We start from the raw sequence: 16,945 nt of genomic DNA on the forward strand, positions 1-16,945 counted from the left end.
CTACCCAGAAGCTTTTCCTGTCAAAACGGCCCAACGTTCTCCCTCAACAGAATGCTGTTATGGATGTTGTTGGTACCCCTAGGTACCTGTAGTTTATACCTGCAACTGTTTTTCCAACCCCCCCCCAAGTAATAGAGGCTCTTAAATGCTGCTCTTCCTAACTTTGCATACTCTTTTTGCTCTCTCACAGCTACGTTTGTTCACATGGGGGAACTATACACTGATTGTTTTGTACTGATACTTATGTCAGTTCAGCACCCCTTCATTGCCAGAGGCCAAACTACCTCACCGGAGCCCCACACATGGAAGGATAACATACCTTCACCTGCTAGCATCACCTGTCTCGGGACTGACTACAGAGACATTTCCTCCACCAGCTCTCCTCACACTGTACACTTGAACATGTTCAACCTGAAGGCAAAGAGGGAAACTACCACACTTACTTTGTAAGACTTCACAAGCTGTGGTTTCAGGCCCAGTCCTTAGGAGGGCTCCATTCCACAGTAGGCCCTAAATAAAAAGTCCTGGGCCACCCCATCTACGGAACCTCTGTCATTGGCCATCACCATTCCCTCTCCTGAGCCAGATAGTCTCCCTTCCTTTTTCTACTTTATACTCAGGATTACCCAGAGGGTTAACCTGAAAATTGACTCCTCAGTTTACCAATGCACTGTAGAAGCACTTTCTCTCTCTCTAAGTAACATAGGCCAGATGTTGTCCCTTCACTATAATTTCTACCACTGAAGTCAAGTAGCTGTTTATACAGTTTCCAATGTTTAAAAAAAAAAATCACACTGGGGTGACTGGGGACAAAGAACGCAAATTTATTAAATACCTTCTTCAGCTCTGTGTATACAAAGGAGCATGGGAGAGCTCTTGTCCATAATGGGCATGGTATTGACACAGCTCCAAATGATCCACATTGGCTCACAATTGATATGATCCAAAAATATTTAGACAGAATAAAGGTGAATAAAGCACCTGGACCAGATGGCATACACCCACAGCATGGATTCATGAAAGACAGAAGTTGTCAAACAAATCTGATTTCATGGTGAGCAAAACCTTGCACAGAGGGGTGGCGGTAGACGTGGTATACTTGGATATTGCAAAAGCGTTTGCTCAGTTATCCACACACAGCTAATGTGTAAGGTAAAGTCTATAGGCTTGGAAAAATCTGTATGTAAATGGATAGAAAACTGGCTAAAAATCGTATTCAGAGAGTAGTGAATAATGATTCATACTATGAATGGTCTAGGGTTGTTAGTGGTGTAACCCAAGGCTCAGTGTTGGGACCCTTACTTTTTAATATATTTATAAATGGGGGATTAAAACGAGGGTCTGGGATTAAAAATCCCATTTCAGTCTTTGTAGATGACACCAAGCTGTACAGTGGAATAACATCCTTACAGGATGTCTCCAACTTTCAAGACCTCAATGCACTATTTAATTGGGCAACTATGTGGCAAATGAGGTTTAGTGTTGATAAATGTAAGGTTATGCACTTGGGGGCTAAGAATATGCATGCATCATACATACTGGGGGGGGGTACAACTGGGGGAATCAATGGTGGAGAAGGATCTGGGAGTTCTGGTAGATCACAAGCTTAATAATGGCATGCAATACCAAGCTGCAGGTTTCTAAAGCGAGCAAAATCCTCTCTTGTATTAAAAGAGGTATAGACTCCAGAGAGAGAGATATCATATTACCCCTGTACAAATCATTAGTATCACCTCATCTGGAATATGCAGTTCAATTTTTAACACCAATTCACAAAAAGAACATTGGGGAACTGGAGAAAGTACAGAGAAGAGCAGCCAAACTGATAAGAGGCATGGAGGAGCTCAGCTATGAGGGAAGATTAGAGGAACTGAATTTATTCTCTCTTGAGAAGAGGAGATTAAGGGGGGATATGATCAACATGTATAAATACATCAGTGGTTCATATAGTGAACTTGATGTAGAGTTATTCATCCTGAGGTCATCACAGAGGACAAGGGGACACTCTTTACATCTGGAGGAAAATAAATTTAATCTCCAAACACGGAAAGGTTTCTTCACAATAAGAGCCGTGAAAATGTGGAATAGACTCCCTCAAGAGTTGGTTCTGGACAGCTCAGTAGATTGCTTTAAAAAAGGCCTGGATTCTTTCCTAGATACACAGAATTATTTATTTATTTATTTCAGGTACTTATATAGCGCCGTCAATTTACGCAGCGCCTTACATATATATATTGTACATTCACATCAGTCCCTAACCCTCAAGGGGCATACAATCGAAGGTAACTGGATACTAACATTTATAGGTAAAGTTGATCCAGAGAATATCTGATTGCCTCTCAGGGGATCAGGAAGAACTTTTTTCCCCCTGCAGGAGCAAATTGGATAATGCTTTGCTGGGGTTTTTTTTGCCTTCCTCTGCATCAACTGTGGGTGTAGGATTATCACTTTTTTTTTTTTTGATGGTTGAACTGGATGGACTTTTGTCTTTTTTCAGCTAGACTATGTAACTATGTAACACAACATACAAGCTGTAGGCAAACATGACGTTTTCCAGTTTTCTGTAAGTGTTGTGTAGGGCTGTGTCTATGGTGCGTAAACCTTTACTTGTGCTCAGTTACCATAAGGTGAATAAATAAGTTCAGCCTTTAGTCCTGTGCCAGAGTCCTGCTAAGGGGTAGCCCTACTCTTCAAGTGAATACATTTCATGTGTATGGTCCTACTCTCAACTCTCCCAAAGACCACAAGGTCACAACTCTTCCTGCACGTTTCCCTACTGCAAAGGCAGTGACATATATAAGTTGAAGGCACACCACAGCACGCCATTAACCCCTACATAACCACACTTTAATGCTTAGTGCAAAATAACAGCAACATTTTAGGCACCTGCCTTCTCTCTCAACCACCTAGAGTAAGGGAAGTAAGCTTCAAGTTGCATCCAAGAGTTTATACACATCTAAGTACTGTCTCATTTTTATGCTGTCAGGTGCTTCTAAGTTGCTTTGATTTATATTTGGGTTTGTTTGCTTTGCCCTTCACTTGTTCAAGGAGTTACTCTGATCTGCTTCCAGCTGCTCAATTGCAAAGAAAAGCCATAAACCTTGATACTAATCTCATGGTGACAATGGTAAAAGAATCACAAACTAATATGATGGAGAAACTCAGTCAAGATTCCTTAAAGTGGAATTAAACTCGCACTAGACACCGTTTCAGAGATATTCTGTGTTCCTACCACCGCTGATGTCACCAGTGCATGCACTCTGAAGAAACGGCATGCATGTGCCATTCCTTCAGAGCTCTGTGCCACGGCCGAGACTCTCACGTTCGAGCGCAGGAGTGACATCATTGCGGCTCGGCCAATCAAGCTGCCAGAGCCCACAAACCCAGAAGGAAGACCGGGTGAAGATGGAAGCCCTGTCAGCGGGGCTTCGTTTTAAGGTCTTTCATAATCTGCTAGCATGCGATGCATACTAGCACTTTATGACATTATTTGCAGGGGAATTTTTTTTTTTGTTGGTAGTTTACTACCACTTTAAAACCTTGTACACACAATGAGAATATTGGACGAAAAATACCACTTTCGGAGCGATCGTTCGGTAATCTGTTCATTAGTACAGTGTTCGCCTGTAAAAAATTGAGTGACTAACACCATGCATGCTCAGAAATGAAAGAATACATTACATTAACATACGTTCACAGGCGGACTGACCATTTGGAAACTCGGGCACTGCCCGAGGGCCCGGGGTCAGTAGGGGCCCCATGAGATGCCCCTGGTTCCTTTTTCATAGGCTTTTTTGAGTTTGGGCAAGGACACGGGGGGCCCCATGATCTGCTATTGCCGGGGGCCCCATGAGTTGTCAGTCCGCCCCTGTTCATAGGATTTTTTGAGTCTGGGCAAGGACATGAGGGGCCCCATGATCCGCTATTGCCCGGGGGCCCCATGAGTTGTCAGTCCGCCCCTGTATACGTTACATCACTTCTGAAGTTGTATTCTGTCTTACGAGAATTTTTGTACCTTTAGTAGCCTATTCATTTTTGATATGAGACTAGCATGCAAAAAAACAAACAAAAAACAGACGATCATTTGTCTGATATTCTTATTGTGTGTATTAGGTACTAAGTAGTGACAAGAACAAACAATGTTTGTATACGCAAATGACTCAATCTCTGAAACTCTAAGGCTCCATGTACACTGCAGTTGATAAACTCACAATTAGGAGATTTTCTGCATTTTTTTCAGCAGCCCCTGAACTCTCCCTAATGTTTTTCCTATGTGTCCATGTACATTATGTCATTTACAGTCATTTACAGGAGTTGAGGTAACAGTCGTTTTTTTTTAACGCACCAAACTTGCGTTCAGGAGTAGATTTTATCATTGTTTCAAACGCCAAACGCTTGTAAATGCATGTATATGCGGCTAACTGTGTTTATAAGCTTTTGCATTTGGAAATTTTTTTAACTCTTCCATATATATATGCTGTCCAGAGCCTTTTTTAATCATGAACAATGCATGCAAAGCGTTTTCCCGGTACTCAAATGGGCCTGGTACACCATACTTTGAGGTTTTGCATGAAAGAAAATATGTTAGACACTGCTGCAATAATGTCTGCACAGAAATGAGCTGGAACGCATCCAAACACCACAAAAAAAAAGACAGCTAATCTCAACAAATACTGCTCTCTCTGCTTCTTCTCTGTGTATTTCTCTCAAAATGTCTAAATAAGTTAATTTTTTACTGTTTTTCAGAGCATTCTGGGCATTTTGGAAGGTCTCCTGAGGTTATTTTTAAAAAAACGCTTCTAAACGCAAATGCTCATAAACACACATAAACGTGGCATGCAAACGCAGCTAAACAGACTTTTTTAAACTACGTTTTCCAGCAGTCAGTTTCCATCGTTCAGAAGTGTCCCGTGTACATGGGGCCTAAGATTGAAATTAGCAGATGGCAAACAGAACAGTTGAGAACCTCTCTAATTTTACCGTGTAGCTACATCAGGCTATAATATAAAACAGATGAAGCGTGAACTGAGATGATAAAGTAGCCATCTCTGCACTATCTAGCACTCTTGCATGCCAGTTACCTATTAAATTATAGAGAATACTGCCACAATACCTTGTGCCTCGTGCAAAATAACGATCAAAATATTTTTTTAAATCTCTGGCAGTTAAAAAAGTTTAATAAAATTTTTAACCCTTTCATTAGCTGTAGATGTTTAACCTTAGCAGGACTAGATTTCCATCACTGGAGCCTGTAGGCACTCATTCAAAAGCATCATCCCTCTTCTAGGATCAACTCTTTTACACAAAATCTTTTCCAGTTTAACTGGTATTTACCCAGCTAAGAATATTTTGACAGCGTGTAAATGCATTTCTTGAATCTAATCTTCACATCATTAGCCATTAGCTTGGATTGCATTAAAGCCAGGATTCACAAAGTAACAGTCTTACAGTACTTACAACAGAGCAACAATATTATTAGCAGTTGCTCTGACTAATCTGAAAAAAAACCTGAATTTTGCTGTGGAAATGCACAGGGGTTGGGGAGTTAATGTTTACTAATTTACCCTGTTTGCACTGTGCAGGCAAATCTCCATTATCAGCTGCTAACTAGAACAACTTGAACACTTTGATAGCAAAAATTAACATTTTTAGAAGCTGGTCTTCTCTATTGTATGCTAATGGTGGATAGCTTAGGATGTATCCAGTCTGTGTGAGAACAGAGACATTGTGGGACTGTTCAGAATTGCTTGCAGTCAGCCATAAGTCCCTCTCCTTATAAACATCTAAAAGGTAAAAATATTTTTTATACATAAAAAAAAAACTTTAGGTATGCTGTGTGAATGGGAACACATAACACAAATATACAGTATATTATTGTGTACTTCAATGTTTGCAATCTTATTTGAAAACCCCACTATATTTTTGTTATGTGTTCCCATTCACACAGCATACCTAAAGTTTTTTTATGTTTAAAAAATATTTTTACCTTTTAGATGTTTATAAGGAGAGGGCCTTATGGCTGCCTGCAAGCATTTCTGAACAGTCCCACAATGTCTCTGTTCTCACACAGACTGGGTATACCCTAAGGTATCCACCATTAGCATACAATAGAGAAAACCAGCTTCTAAAAATTTTAATTGTTGCTATCAAAGTGTTCAAGTTGTTCTAGTTAGCAGCTGATAATAGAGATTTGCCTGCACTGTGCAGACAGGGTATATTAGTAAACATTAACTTTAATGGTAAATTAGTAATCATTAACTTTAAATGTATTACATTTCTGTCCATTTCCACAGCAAAATTCAGTTTGAAGAAAAAAGTTAAACACCAAATTTTAAATATTTTAAAATGAGAACATGTAATACATTTAAAGTGTGTGTTATCATGATGTGGCTGAAAAAGTAGAAATACACTTTAAAGCAATTTTAAACCCAAATATAAAAATGTATGAAAATTGCAGTTTACCAATTCTTAGGTGTGGTGATTGCATTAGTTTTCTCTTTTGTTTTTTTCCCCTTTATTTTCACCTGTTGATCCTGCCAGTAAGTCAGTTATTTTTAAATTTCAAGATAGAGTTGAGACAAACCATTTAACACTGACAGGGGTACTTACAGTGGCCAGTTTTCATGTATTTATGTATAACCTTAATCCAAAATATTGATGTAACTGCTTATAAAGTGGTTGCTGGAGTTCAGTTTCCATTTTTTAGTGAAGTCCATCCTAATCTGCTAGTCTAACACTATCCTCCCCCAGGGTGACAATGCTGCTGTCCAAAGGTGTCTGCTTTACTACTTCATCCAGAATTGCGACATCCTAAAACAGGAAGTATGTTACAGGCAAAAACAGAGGTGAAAAAGCCTAAAAAAAGAAAAGTAATGCAGTCACTACACCTAAGGATTGGTAAGCTGCAATATATTTCATTTTTGGTTTTGGGTTTAATAGTGCTTTAAGCTTCTGGACTGCCTCCCATATTTGGAAGACTGAGAGGAGCTGCCGAGTTGAACTTTGGAACTTAAATAGGAAATACGCACCCTGCCTGTTTGTTGGGAGAAATGCCATCAGGACCCTTGAAACTCAGCAGCCTACAGTGCAAAATGTTTGCAGATTTGCCATCCCCTTTCTCTACTGAGAGTAACCTTTTATGAGTTATCAGTTAAGCACATTTTTAAAAATTCTTTTTAATTGTATGTTTGTGTGTTATTATATCAAGAGGCTTTGTGTATCAAGAAATGGGGAAAACTTCCTGCGCTCAATCCTACTAAACTAAAAATAAGCTGCTACACCTGCACCTTATTACCTAAAGTGGAAAACCAAAATATAACAATCAATAAGTGTAGCGCTCTAAATCTCAACATAAAAAAAGTGACATAATGGTGGAACAAACAGTGAATCTTAATGATATAAATGAATGCTAGAATAGTGCAACATCACACGATATTGGGCATATGGTGGAAATGACTGATATTAAGCCCTCTAATACAGGGGATATACCCTATAAAACAAGTGCTCATGAGGTTCTAAATGCTGTACACAAGAAGATGTACCATGTGAGTGTCCTGTGTATATAATTTTAATTACTGTGCTAATAAATGGTAATACACTATGGAGGCTTTTCTCTTTGTGGACCATGTGGGAGCTGTTTTTTTCTGGATAAGAGCCTTTTAGGATATTCCTTGAGGATACACTTTAACCCAGGGGGATCCAGGAGTGATCCATAAGGCCCTTAGGCCCTTTTAGGGTTGCAGCAAGGAGGGGAGGAGCCAATCTAGCTGTGTGTGGAGTCATCACCAGAGCCTACAAACGCACAAGATTCACCTGCATGTTTGCATTCATTGTTGTGGACACTGGTGGCATGTTTTGTTATATAAGATATAATTTTGAGTGATATGTTCATTTATATTCACTTGTTGCATATATACTTGTTGCATATATATTGTTTTCTGATTTCAGCGGTTTATTTATGGTTATGATATGAATAGAGTGTGTTGACACTGAGCACTTGTTTTATAGGGTATATCCCCTGTATTAGGGGGCTTAATATCAGTCATTTCCACCATATGCACAATATAGTGTGATGTTGCACTATTCTAGCATTCATTTATATCATTAGGATTCACTGTTTATTCCACCATTATGTCACATTTTTTATGTTGAGATTTGGAGCGCTACACTTATTGATTGTTATATCAAGAGGCTTAAAACCCCTTTCCAGGATAAAACTATATATTTTCTTAACATCCCTCTAACCATGCAAGTATGCATTTTTTCTCTTTACCTTGTGAAACCAGATATAATCACCTACGTCTCCCCTTAAGGTTCTTGACAACTGTTGGTTTTGGGTGGGTGGCCACTGATCCAGTGCTGCAGTGCTCCACCTGAGATCACAGCCCTCCTATGCTGATGTCATCCTGTTCTGATTCTGAAAGTACCCCACTGGATATCCAATAGGAGGAGTCCGTGTCATGCAGGCAGGGTACCTGAAGAAAGACCCTAGCAGGAACTAAATCGGAGAGGAAGTAGATTTGGAGCTGCAGTGTTACTTGACCACATATAAGGTTATAAAAAAAGGCAATTCAGACAGATAGAAAGGGGAGCATGGTGGGTGAAAATTATCCAGGAGTGGGGCATATACAATTAGTTTCCTTACGTCATTGCAAAAAAGTTTTTTAAAGATGAACAGTGCCAGGCACTTGGAGGTTTCTCAAAGATCTGTTCATTAACTGAGAAGTCTGAGCCCTAAACACTACAATGATGACAATGGCGAGATTCCTTATTTCAAGTCATGGGAGCATGCCCAAGCACTACACTTAAAAAGATTAAAGCAGAACTCCATGAAAATTTAGCATTTTTGTCCAGGGGTTTAGGAAAGAACTATACTTACCTTGTCCTCTGATCCTCCAGAAAACCCCCTGTCCAGCGGTAGACTGTTCCTGACGTCCTCACGCCCAAAGCCATTCTATGGGAGTGATGATGTCAAGAACAGTCCATTCACAAGACTGCTGGCGTGTGGGAGGGGAGGTAGAAGCAGCAGGGACCAGTCTTGCACTCCAAGGATCAGCAGATTCGGTAAGTATATCTTCACTGTTATCACCCCTAGAAAAAAACAAGCAGTTAGCCCATGCAGTGCAGGCACAGCCCCACTGCACGGTTCCAAAAATGTTTTGTCCGGATTTCTGCTTTAACTGTGATAATGTATATGTAATGAAAAATGAAAAACACAGGCATACCCCTTTTGAAAATGAACGTTGAGTTCAAAACGCGTTAAAGAGGAGCCCTTGTAAGCCGTTGACGTCAAGCCGTCAGATCACGGGGATCCGACGGCCACTCCATATTCCCAGCTGGTCAGTTGTTCATATGTTTTACATAAGCGAACCTTATGTGGCATTTTTGTAACACTACAGTTCTTTCTGTACGTTTTTTATAATATAACTTTTACCATTACCAAATAAAGTACTTTTATCATACTACACTATGGGATATTCCTAATGTTTGCTCTGTACCGAGCACTTTAAATCCCTCAGCACCTCTTCCAGTCAGAATCCCGGTACCTTAAAGAGGCTAAATATCTGGAAAGACTAACGCACCCCAGGACCCTGAGGAGGACCACCCACCCCTAGGCTGTATCGTCATCCATACTCGAGGGACCTCTTCACACCAGGAATACTATATAACAACACGCTTTTTATTAGCGCATCTGGTAAGTGCGCACTCTGTACATCAATTACATCTTCCAGAAGAGAATATATATGCATTTGGATTCTATATAAACTTTTGGAAGGTTGTACCTGATCCTCATACATTTTGGACATTTGGATACTTCCACGCATGTCATGATCATGCGCTTTCTATATTCTTATTTCTAGTGCATCTTCAGCGTTACATCTTGTCTGATCACTCCACATATATAAATAATGCATTTTTGCTGTATATGCATTTATAAAACACACAGCAGGTCTTTTGTTTAAATGTTCAGCGTTGCACCAATATTTATTTTTAATGTATATGTAATGATGGGAGAAATTTGTGATCAATAATTATGTAGAGATAGCTATCTCTTTACCTTTGTTACCTATAGACACACACCTGCTATGCCAAATGCTACACCATAGTTTCTGCAACTGCCTTTTGATTTGGCACTAATATATCCATTATTCATGATACCACATCGAGATGCATACATTTTTTCTCTGGTCTGAACAAGACTTTCTTTGTTTGGTATTATCTTCCATGAATTATTTTATTTTCTATTTACTAAAATGGCAAACACAGAAAAAGATAAGGAAAAAAAATATTTTTATGCAAGTTTTGACCAGTGACAGTTTACCTAGTTTTACTGTTGACACAAAATACAAATATTACACTGCAAATTGTCCTATTTACAGTTACAAGGATGTTGCTACTACAAAGCTAGGTGAACCTGTTTACAAATGAAATATGCAGGCCAATGCATATTGTCTTTAGTACATGCATTGTAATGCACTGAAGGGCAGGTGCATTTGTTTTCTCGCTGTACTTGCATTGGGGTGCCGTTAAGGCTACATTCACACCAGCATTTTTGCCCTACAGTGTGCAGATGCAAGAAAATTAGTGGGAGGTCCCTGCGATTAGCTATCAGAGCCAGCCCTGTTGAAAGTATTGGGAGGCTGCTGACTCCTGCAGCTAATTTCAGCTTCTCGCATGTAATCACTATGTGGTAAGTACCTGTGCTTGATCGCCTGGGACACTGACAGTCTGTTTATCTGTACTCTGTGAGGCCAAAACGCAAGTGTGAATGTACCAGGTAATTCTGTTTAAAATGTTACTAAACCCGGGACCCTGCATACACTTTAAGGGTGATAACTTCACTATATCCACAGAGGAGTAACCTTGGAATTCTTAGCTGCTCTCCTGATTATTATAAATCAAACACCTCCCCTTCTCCTCAACTCCATAATGTAGGTGGGGTGTTTGACAGAAGAGAACTGGCGAGAGTTGATAAAAGACCGTTTACAATTTCATTTCAGTGCACAGGAAATTGAAAGCACTGGATTTCTTTCGGGATCATTTTTTTTTGGTTCTTGAAGAAAATGTATTTATCCTGAAAAAAAATGCAGCCACCACATCTAAGGATTTAGTAACCTGTAGTACTGTATAATACATCTTTCATATTTTCCGATACCATTTATTTGTTATTTGTTCTATCACTAAGGTCACAACCCTCCTTATATTTAATCAGTCATGCGTGTTGACATTCTATAGTAATTTCGCTGTTATTTAAAAGTTAGAAAAAAAAATCTTAATTGATCCTGATGACAGTTAAGCTACTTATGGGATACATTTGAATAGACTGATTACAAACAAACGAACAGTAAGGGCGTTCTGTAACTATTTGCCTACCGGGCACTTTTACCCCCTTCCTGCCCAGGCCAATTTACACCTTTCAGTGCTGGTGCACTTTGAATGACAATTGTGTGGTCATTCAACACTGTTCCCATATGAAATTTTTATAATTCTTTTGGAGACAGATAGAGCTTTCTTTTGGTGGTATTTAATCACCCCTGGGTTTTTAATTTTTTGCTAAACAAACTAAAAAAGACTGAACATTTGGGGGGGTTTTGTTAGTTTCTGTTATAACATTTTGTAAATAATAATATATTTTGGAGACAGATAGAGCTTTCTTTTGGTGGTATTTAATCACCCCTGGGTTTTTAATTTTTTGCTAAACAAACTAAAAAAGACTGAACATTTGGGGGGGGGGGGGTTTTTTTGTTAGTTTCTGTTATAACATTTTGTAAATAATAATATATAATAATTTTTCTCCTTCACTGATGTGCGTTAATGAGGCTGCAGTGTTGGGCATTGATAGGCTGCACTGATGGGTACTGATAGACAGCACTGGTGAGGAGCCACTGGTAGGTGACACTGATGGGCATTGACAGGCATCACTGATGGGCACGGAAAAACAGCACTCATATATGGCGCTGATAGGTGGCACTGATGGGCACTGATAGGCGGCACTGATTGGAACTGTTAGGCAGCACTGACGGGCACTGATAGGCAGCACTGATGGGCGGCACTGACGGGCACTGATAGATGTCACTGATTGGCACTGAATGGCAGTTCTGATGGGCACTGATATGTGGCATTGATGTGCACTGGTAGGCACTGATATGTGGCATTTATGTGCACTGATGGGCACTGGTATGTAGCATTGATGACACTCACAGGAGGCATTGATGAGGCTACACTGATCATCAGTGCCCTGATGATCATTGTAGATGTCCCCTCTGAGGAATGCTGATTACCGGCTCTCCTTTCCTCACGCACTGTCAACATAAGGATAGAACTGCCAATAACCGGCATTTTCTTGTTTACAAGTGATCAGCTGTGATTGGACACAGCTGATCACATGACAGAGCTTTACTCTGATCGGTGATCCGCTGTGTCCAAGGGACACAGTGCACCACCGATCACTGCGCCGAGGGCTACCTGTAAAGTTGTACATCTATACAATGTATAGAACCTGCTACAGCAGGACTGACATTTTTTTTAAAAAATGACATTTTTATAAAAAACAAAAAGCGTGGGGTCCCCCCCCCAATCCATACCAGAAAGTAAGTTTGACTCGAACATCAGCCTTTCATGTGTTCTCCGAAAACATGAATGGTAAGGGAATTTGGCAGGCTGTTCACCCGCCAAGCGCCCCACAATGCACTGTGCTCTCATCAGAGTTACAGCAAAATGCACTGTGAGAGCCATGACTGGCCAAAGTCACGGTGTAGTGACTTGTGTAGTGTGTTGCTGGACACTACTGAAGACAGAGGGGAGAATATGCTCCCCAAAAATAAATGAATAAATAAACGAATAATAATAAAAAGAAAAAATAATATTAAAAAAAAGAAAAGAAAACAAAAATACCAGACCCTTTAGGTCTGGTAGGAAGGTTAGGAGGGACTCCGTAGTTAAAAATGTTTTTTTAAAAGTGCATGGGGTTCCTCCTGAAAACCATACCAGGCCCTTAAGGGGAACCCCACCTCCCAAAAATGGGGAGGGGGAAGTGCTTGTGTTTCCCCAGAAAACTTTTAAGGGGAACCCCACCCCAAAAAATGGGGGGAAAAAGTGTAGGGTCCCCCCTAAATTCCTACCAGTCCCTTGATCTGAGCACAGGCCTGGCAGGGTAGGAAAGAGGGAGGACGATCGAGCACCCCCCCCCCACAGCTTAACAGGCCATGTGCCCTTGGCATGGGGACGGTGTCCAATGCCAATGGGGACAAGGGCCTCTTCCCCACAACCTTGGCCCAGTGGTTGTGGGGGTCTGCAGACAGAGGGGTACCCTGATGCTGCCCCCCTTGTGAATTTTTCAAAAGTCTGGTGTCTTTATTTTTTCTAAATTTAACCCTTTAGTGAATGGGTAGAGGTATAAGTACCCCTTACTCATTCACAAGGAGGGGGCAGCATCAGGGTGTTCCCTTATTTAAAGGGGTACACTGATGCTAATGAGCCCCCCTGCCCACAGACCCCCACAACCACCAGACCAGGGTTGTGAGGAAGAGGCCCTTGTCCCCTTTGGCATGGGGCCACCATCCCAATGCCAAGGGCACATGGTCCGGTAAGCCATGGGGATGGTGGGGCACTTGATCATCCCCCTCTCTCCTGGCCAGCCAGGCCTGTGCTCGGATCAAGGATTTGGAAATAATTTAGGGGGGACCCCATGCTTCCCCCCCTTTTTTGGGGGGTGAGGTTCCCCTTAAAAGTCCTATCAGGCATAAAGGGGCTGGTATGGCTGTTAGGGGGAACCCCATGCACTTTTTTTTTTTTAATTTTTCACTGTGTCCCGCCTAAAGGGCCCGGCAGGATTGGGGGGACCCCACGCTGTTTTTTTAAATGTATTTTTTGTTTTATATTAATTTTTTTAATATTATTTTTTATTTGTATTATTATTTGTTTATTTATTTATTTTTGGGGAGAGTATTCTCCCCTCTGCCTTCAGCAGTGTTCAGCAACATACTACACAAGGCTTCTGTGTAAGCAGCCTTATATAGTGTGGGGTGTGGACTTAAGCCATAAGCCATGATTGGCGAAAGTCACCATGACTTTGGCCAATCATGGCTCTTACAGTGCATTGTGCTGTGACTCTCATGAGAGCGCATGGCGTTGTGGGGCGCTTGGCGGGCGAATAGCCCGCCGAACGCTCTTACTGTTCGTGTGTTCTGTGAACACACAAAAAGCCGATGTTCCAGTCGAACTTACTTTCTGGTATGGATTGGGCGGGGGACCCCACGCTTTTTTTTTAAATTTTTTTAATAAAAATTTCATTTTAAAAAAAAATGTCAGTCCTGCTGCAGCAGGTTCTATAAATTGTACAGATGTGCAACTTTGCAGGTAGTTTAAGGGGACCCCACAGGCATGATATTTAAAGGAATTTTTAAAAAAAAATGTTTTACTTTGGGCAATGAAAAAAAGATACTGCTCCTTTAAAACTTTCAAACTTTTTTTTTGAATATTTCTTTTTTTTCACTGATTTATGTCCCTCAGGGCAGTACCCGAGTCCCCATACCCCTTTTCTGGCCAATAACTTGCATATAAGCCTTAAAAATGGGCACTTTTGAATTTACAAGTTCAAGTCCCATAGACTTGCATTGAGTTCGAAGTTCACAGGCGAATGTTCATTAGGTCCAAACGTTTGACTGCAAACCGAACACCGGGGTGTTAGGCCCATCACTATTTCCAACATTTAACAAATGTGCTAAAGGGGAGAAAGCACTTAAACTAATTTCTCCTGCACTTTTTAATATATACTGATGCCTGTAAAATAGGTGAAAATTGAGAGTAAGTGAACTAAATTACAGTGTAAGTATAGAAAAGCCCTGTGGCTGTGATCCAGCTGTTTCCGTGAAAGCGCATGTTAAAATGATATTACATTGTGCAGTCAAATGGAAAGAAACTAGATAGAAGTAGAGAGACATAACTTTTTATCTGATTGTGAAATGTATCTGGAGTGTGAATGTTAGTTTATCACATTTCAACATGCTAATATAAATTAAGAATTTAAAAAATTGCATGATAATAGCCTACCACACAATTTATTGTACAATTAAAGAGTAAAAATATAATTGTTTGCTGTGGGCAACACGGACCCTTTTCCTGTGTTCCTGTTTTTCAGGGCTCTTGCACGCAACCGTATGTTAGCACATATGGAGTACAATACGTCTGTAGTTTTGCCACCCGGGAGCTACCGCTGCAGAATAATTGTGTCCATTGACATACATTGCAGCACACACTATGCACAGTTATACAGCATAAACGCTGGTACTTGAATTTACACATGCGTGTGTATAGGCATCATTTTTAAGATGTTAAAGTGGAGTTCCAGCAATTATAGTGTTTATTAAAAGTCAGCAGCTACAAAAACTGTAGCTGCTGACTTTTAATAAAAACACTTACCTGTCCCAGGGTCCAACGATGTGCTCACCCGCGCCGTCCCTTCTCTTCTTCTCTACATGGCGCCGGCATCTCCATTGTGGGCAACAGGCTGTGACAGCTTGCGGCTTCACAGCCGGGAGCCCACTACGCATGCGCGAGTCATGTTGCGCACCCTGATTGGTCCGGCAGTCTTCTGGGACCTATAGGAGACTGCAGGAGGAAGGAGGGGGCTGAATGTCTGGCTCACATCGCTGCGGCGAACTGGGCCAGAAGTGGGAGTGGGTGCCTGTGAAAACCAGGTACCCACTCCCCCCCAAAAGGTGCCAATTGTGGCAGTGGAGGGGGGAGGAAGCAAACATGCAGAGCTTCCACTTTTGGGTGAAACTCTGCTTTAAATTATATATTTGAAATATTACCCCCATACATTATAAACATAAAGCAAGTGTCGCCAGTTGCGCACATATACTGTGAATGCACACAGTGTCATCTGTAATGCATGTCAATGAGTAAAACTATGCTGCAACTATGGCTGTTGGGACCACAACGGCAGAAGTATTTTACTCTGTACAGCTGTATGCACTAATGTGCAGTCATGTAGAAGAGCCCATAAACTGGCAACAGGATTTAAAATGACTCTGTCATGAAGAATGTATGAGGGCTACTATTGCTGACTTCTCTTGTCAATCAAGAGCGATGCCTACATACTTCCTGTCCATCATACTGGTTGCTGAGCAATGGGACACAGCAATACCGCTCCTCCTAGCAGCTAGCGTCCCAGTTTTTGGCCAATGGGATGTAGCCTTCCAGCTCACACAGCAATTGCTAACTGCCGCTCCTGTGCTTGTGAGAGCATTTTCCTGTAGACCAAGTGCGTCTGTATTTTGCCAGATTGCTCCTGTTACTGATCTTTGCTATGTTTAAAGGAAACTTCAACTGTGTGCTGCCTGTGCTGACCCTTGCTACGTTTAATGAATACTCCTGTCTGCTACACATCTTGACCTTTGCTACCTTACAGATACCGCTACTGTCTGCTGCCTACCCTGACCTTAACTATGTTGCAGAATTACGCCTACTGCCAGGTGCCAGTCCTGACTTCTCCAAAGTGACTTCCATCTTGTTTCTCCCATTGACATACAGTACATCTACTTTCTTCTACCTGGGGTCTACTAATGACATTCTACAGCCTGAGTATATATTCTCATATAACCAAAACGTTTATGGAAAATAAGTGAAATAAAGTGAAAGTCCAATTCGCATGTAGTGGAAATATAATATAAAATAAGCCCCTCTTCACTGGGACACCAATGCTGTCATGAATGCTTCAAATCTGGTCAGGAAGATGAAGAAAATCCACCATCACCAACACCAAAAAAATTCTACCTCTTACCAGACCAAATTGACCCCCAGTTATGGACTGGTCAAAATGCGCAATGCAAATCCCAAAAGCATGCTATGGACCTGGAGAGTGGATATTATATTTCCACTACATAGGAATTGGACTTCCAATTAATCTCACTTATTTTCCATAAACTTTTGGTTATATGAA

The sequence above is a fragment of the Staurois parvus genome, unplaced genomic scaffold (genome assembly GCF_062004578.1).
Source record: "Staurois parvus isolate SC_StPar_1 unplaced genomic scaffold, SC_StPar_1.0 ptg000218l, whole genome shotgun sequence".
Lineage (NCBI taxonomy): Eukaryota > Metazoa > Chordata > Amphibia > Anura > Ranidae > Staurois > Staurois parvus.